The 5,873-nt window shown below is 36.4% G+C and overlaps 1 non-coding gene across 1 annotated transcript; it reads left to right on the top strand.

The window, feature by feature from the left end:
• The first annotated feature begins 724 nt into the window (after positions 1-724).
• On the top strand, positions 725-800 carry TRNAP-AGG (transfer RNA proline (anticodon AGG)). The gene has a single exon. It is a non-coding gene; the product is annotated as a tRNA-Pro (tRNA).
• The last annotated feature ends 5,073 nt before the right edge of the window (positions 801-5,873 follow it).

The raw sequence follows: 5,873 nt of genomic DNA, 5'->3' as shown, positions 1-5,873 counted from the left end.
TATACTGTCTTTTATTTCACTTGCCTGTGGAGGTAAATTGGCAAATATATTGCTGTGAGAGATGTCAGATCTTACTGCCTATGTTTTCTTCTAAGATGCTTATGGTTTCACAACTTACATTTAAGTCTTTTATCCATTGTGAGTTTATTTTTGTGAATGGTGTAAGTTGGTAGTCTAGTTTCCTTTTTTTTCAGGTAGAAGCCCAGTTTTCCCAACATCATTTGTAAAAGAAGATGTCTTTAATCCAATCCATTGTATGCTCTTACCTCCTTTGTCAAATATCAGTTGTCCATAAAGGTGTGGGTTTATTTCTGGGTTCTCTTTTCTGTTCTATTGATCAATTTGCCTGTTCCTATGCCAGTAACAGGCTGTTTTGAGTATAATGGCCTGGTAGTATAACTTGATATCAGGAAGTGTGATACCTCCCACTTTTTTCTTCCTTTTCAAGATTGCTGACCCTATTCGTGTTCCTTTTTGGTTCCATATAAATTTTTGGAATATGTGTTCTATATCTTTGAAGTATGTCATTGGTATTTTAATTGGTATTGCATTGGATTTATAAATTGCTTTGGGTAATGCAGACATTTTAATGATGTTTATTCTTCCTAACCATGAGCACTGTATATGCTGCCACTTGTCTGTATCTTCCCTGATTTCTTTTATCAATGTTTTATAATTTTCCAAGTACAAGTCTTTAATCTCCATGGTTAAATTTACTCCTAGGGCCCTGGCCGGTTGGCTCAGCGGTAGAGCGTCGGCCTAGGGTGCGGAGGACCTGGGTTCGATTCCCGGCCAGGGCACACAGGAGAAGCGCCCATTTGCTTCTCCACCCCTGCGCCGCGCTTTCCTCTCTGTCTCTCTCTTCCCCTCCCACAGCCAAGGCTACATTGGAGCAAAGATGGCCCGGGCGCTGGGGATGGCTCTGTGGCCTCTTCCTCAGGCGCTAGAGTGGCTCTGGTCACAACATGGCGACGCCCAGGATGGGCAGAGCATCGCCCCCTGGTGGGCAGAGCGTCGCCCCTGGTGGGCGTGCCGGGTGGATCCCGGTCGGGCGCATGCGGGAGTCTGTCTGACTGTCTCTCCCTGTTTCCAGCTTCAGAAAAGTGAAAAAAAAAAAAATTTACTCCTAGGTACTTTATTTTTTTGGTTGCAATAGTGAAGGGGATTGTTTCCTTAATTTCTCTTTCTGACAGTTCATTGTTGGTATATAAAAATGCCTCTGATTTCTGAGTATTAATTTTATATTCTGCTACCTTGCTGAATTCATTTATCGGGTCCAGTAGTTTTTTGACTGAGACTTTAGGGTTTTCTATATACAATATCATATCATCTACAAATAATGATGGTTTTACTTCTTTTTTAATTTGGATGCCTTTTATTTCTTCTTTTTGTCTGATTGCTGTGGCTAGGACTCCAGAGTTATATTGAATAAGAGCGGTGAAAGGGGGCACCCCTGCCTTGTTCCTGATCTTAAGAGGATTGCTTTTAACTTTTGCCCATTGAGTATGATGTTGGCTATGGGTTTGTCATAGATGGCCTTTATCATTTTGAAGTATGCTCCCTGTATTCCCACTTTGCTGAGAGTTTTGATCATGAATGGGTGCTGGATTTTATCAAATGCTTTTTCTGCATCTATTGAAATTATCATGTGGTTTTTGTCCTTCCTTTTGTTTATGTGATGAATCACATTGATTGATTTGCAAATATTGTACCAGTCTTGCCTCCCAAGAATAAATCCCACTTGATCATGATGTATGATTTTTTTCATGTATTGCTAGATCCGGTTTGCTAATATTTTGTTGAGGATTTAGCATCTAAATTCATCAGGGATATTGGCCTATAATTTTCTTTCTTTTTGTTTTCTTTGACTGGTTTTGGAATCAGAATTATGCTTGCCTTATAAAAGGAGCTTGGAAATCTTCCTTCCTCTTGAATTTTTAAAAATAGCTTGATAAGGACAGGAGTTAGTTCTTTGAATATTTGGTAGAATTCACTTGTGAATTCATCTGGCCCAGGTCTTTGTTGGGAGTTTTTTGATAACTGTTTCGATCTCATTTGTTGTAATCAGTCTGTTTAGGTTATCTGATTCTTCCAGATTAAATTTTGGAAGATTATGTTTTAAGGAATTTGTCCATTTCATCTAGTTTTTCTAGTTTTTTGACATACAGTTCTTCATCGTATTTTCTTACAATACCTTGTATTTCTGTTGTGTCAGTTGTTATTTCTCCACTCTCATTTCTAATTTTATTTATTTGAGTCCTCTTTCTTTTTTTCTTGGTGAGTCTGGTTAAAGGTTCATCAATCTTGTTTACCTTTTCAAAGAACCAGCTCCTTGTTTCATTGATCCTCTGTATTGTTTCTTTAGCCTCTATGTCATTTATTTCTGCTCTGATCTTTATTATTTCCTTTCTTAACTTCCTCTGGGTTTTACTTGTTATTCTCTCTCTAGTTCTTTTAGATGCAGGGTCAAGTTGTTTATTTTAGCTTTTCCTAGCTTCTTAAGGTATGCCTGTAATGCTATGAACTTCCCTCTCAGGACAGCTTTTGCTCTGTCCCATAAATTTTGAGCTGATGTATGCTCATTCTCATTTGGTTCTAGGAATTTTTTTATTTCTTCTTTGATCTCATTGTTAACCGATTCGTTATTTAATATGCTATTTAGTTTCAAAGTGTTTGAGTATTTTTCAGTTTTTCTGTTGTTGTTGATTTTAGTTTTATGCCATTGTGATCAGAGAATATGCTTGATATGACTTCAATCTTATTAAATTTGCTGTGACCACTTTTGTGCCCTAACATGTGGTCTATCCTAGAGAATGTACCATGAGCACTTGAAAAGAATATGTTCTGCTGCTTTAGGGTGAAAGGTTCTGAAGATATCTGTTAAATCTAGTTGATCTAGTGTTCTTTAGGTCTGCTTTCTCTTCGTTAATTTTCTTTCTTGAGGATCTATCTAGTAATGTTTGTGGGGTATTGAAATCCCCTACTATGATAGTATTGCTGTTGATCTCGCCCTTTAAATCCATCAAAGTCTGCTTTATATATTTAGGTGCTCCTATATTAGGTGTGTAGATTTTTTTTTTGACATTAGAATGTATGTTTAATTGCTAGCAGATTTCCCTAATCTTGTCTTGTTCTTTCAAACTTACTGGCATGACTCCATAGGATCTGGCTTTTTCTTTTCTTTTTCTTTTTTAATAATTTTATTTTTAATGGGGCAACATCAATAAATCAGGATACATATATTCAAAGATAACAACTCCAGGTTATCTTGTCGTTCACTTATGTTGCATACCCATCACCCAAAGTCAGATTGTCCTCTGTCACCTTCTATCTAGTTTTCTTTGTACCCCTCCCCCTCCCCCTTTCCCTATCCCTCTCCCCTCTCCCCCCGTAACCACCATACTCTAATCAATGTCTCTTAGTTTCACTTTTATGTCCCACCTACGTATGGAATAATGCAGTTCCTGGTTTTTTCTGATTTATTTATTTCACTTCGTATAATGTTATCAAGATCCCACCATTTTGCTGTAAATGATCCGATGTCATCATTTCTTATGGCTGAGTAGTATTCCATAGTGTATATGTGCCACATCTTCTTTATCCAGTCATCTATTGACGGGCTTTTTGGTTGTTTCTATGTCCTGGCTACTGTGAACAATGCTGCAATGAACATGGGGCTGCCTGTGTCTTTACATATCAATGTTTCTGAGTTTTGGGGGTATATACCCAGTAGAGGGATTGCTGGGTCATAAGGTAGTTCTATTTTCAGTTTTTTGAGGAACCACCATACTTTCTTCCATAATAGTTGTACTACTTTACATTCCCACCAACAGTGTATGAGGGTTTCTTTTACTCCACAGCCTCTCCAACATTTCCTATTACCTGTCTTGCTAATAATAGCTAATCTAACAGGTGTGAGGTGGTATCTCATTGCCGTTTTGATTTGCATTTCTCTAATAACTAACGAAGATGAGCATCTTTTCATATATCTCTTGGCCATTTGTATTTCTTCCTGGGAGAATTGTCTGTTCATGTCCTCTTCCCATTTTTTTATTGGATTATTTGTTTGTTTGTTGTTGAGTTTTATGAGTTCTTTGTATATTTTGGATATTAGGCCCTTATCTGAGCTGTTGTTTGAAAATATCATTTCCCATTTAGTTGGCTTTCTGTTTATTTTGTTATCAGTTTCTCTTGCTGAGCAAAAACTTCTTAGTGTGATGTAGTCCCATTCATTAATTTTTGCCTTCACTTCTCTTGCCATTGGAGTCAAATTCATAAAATGCTCTTTAAAACCCAGGTCCATGAGTTGAGTACCTATGTCTTCTTCTATGCACTTAATTGTTTCAGGTCTTATGTTTAGATCTTTGATCCATTTTGAGTTAATTTTAATACAGGGGGACAGACTGTAGTCCAGTTTCATTCTTTTGAATGTGGCTTTCCAGTTTTCCCAGCACCATTTATTGAAGAGGCTTTTTTTTCTCCATTGTGTGTTGTTGGCCCCTTTATCAAAAATTATTTGACTATATATATGTGGTTTTATTTCTGAGTTTTCTGTTCTGTTCCATTGGTCTGAGTGTCTATTTTCTGCCAATACAATGCTGTTTTGATTGTCATGGCCCTATAATATAGTTTGAAGTCAGGTATTGTAATGCCCCCAGCTTCATTCTTTTTCTTTAGGATTGCTTTGGCTATTCGGGGTTTTTTATACTTCCGTATAAATCTGGTGATTTTTTGCTCCATTTCTTTAAAAAATGTCATTGGAATTTTGATGGGAATTGCATTAAATTTGTATATTGCTTTGGGTAATATAGCCATCTTGATTATATTTATTCTTCCTAACCAAGAACAAGGTATATTCTTCCATCTCATTATATCTTTTTCGATTTCCCTTAACAATGGTTTATAGTTTTCATTATATAAGTCCTTTACATTCTTTGTTATGTTTATTCCTAAGTATTTTATTTTTTTTGTTGCAATCGGGAAGGGGATTGTTCTTTTGAGTCCGTTCTCAAATGTTTCATTGTTGGCATATAGAAAGGCTATTGACTTCTGTATGTTAATTTTGTATCCTGCGACCTTACTGTCTTACTGTATTGGTTTATTGTTTCTAGTAGTCTTTTTGTGAATTCTTTGGGGTTTTCGATGTATAGGATTATATCATCTGCAAAAAGTGATACCTTTACCTCTTCTTTTCCGATATGGATGCCTTTTATTTCTTTGTCTTGTCTGATTGCTCTGGCTAGAACCTCTAGTACCACATTAAATAAGAGTGGAGAGAGTGGACAACCCTGTCTTGTTCCTGATTTAAGGGGGAAAGCCTTCAGTTTTGTGCCATTTAATATGATGTTAACTGATGGTTTATCATATATGGCCTTTATCATGTTGAGATATTTTCCTTCTATACCCATTTTGTTGAGAGTCTTAAACATAAAATTGTGTTGTATTTTATCAAAAGCCTTTTCTGCGTCTATTGATAAGATCATGTGGTTTTTGTTCTTTGTTTTGTTGATATGGTGTATTACGTTAACCGTTTTACGTATGTTGAACCATCCTTGAGATTCTGGGATGAATCCCACTTGATCATGATGTATTATCTTTTTAATATAATGTTGTATTCGATTTGCTAGTATTTTGTTTAGTATTTTAGCATCTGTATTCATTAGAGATATTGGTCTGTAGTTTTCTTTTTTTGTGCAGTCCTTGCCTAGTTTTGGCATGAGGGTTATGTTGGCCTCATAAAATGTGTTTGGAAGTATTGCTTCTTCTTCAATTTTTTGGAAGACTTTGAGTAGAATAGGAACCAAGTCTTCTTTGAATGTTTGATAAAATTTGCTGGTATAGCTATCAGGGCCTGGACTTTTATTTTTGGCGAG

The sequence above is a fragment of the Saccopteryx bilineata genome, chromosome 4 (genome assembly GCF_036850765.1).
Source record: "Saccopteryx bilineata isolate mSacBil1 chromosome 4, mSacBil1_pri_phased_curated, whole genome shotgun sequence".
Taxonomy (NCBI): Eukaryota; Metazoa; Chordata; class Mammalia; order Chiroptera; family Emballonuridae; genus Saccopteryx; species Saccopteryx bilineata.
Note: the sequence above shows the minus strand (reverse complement) of the source record. Positions and strands in the feature narration are given on the sequence as shown.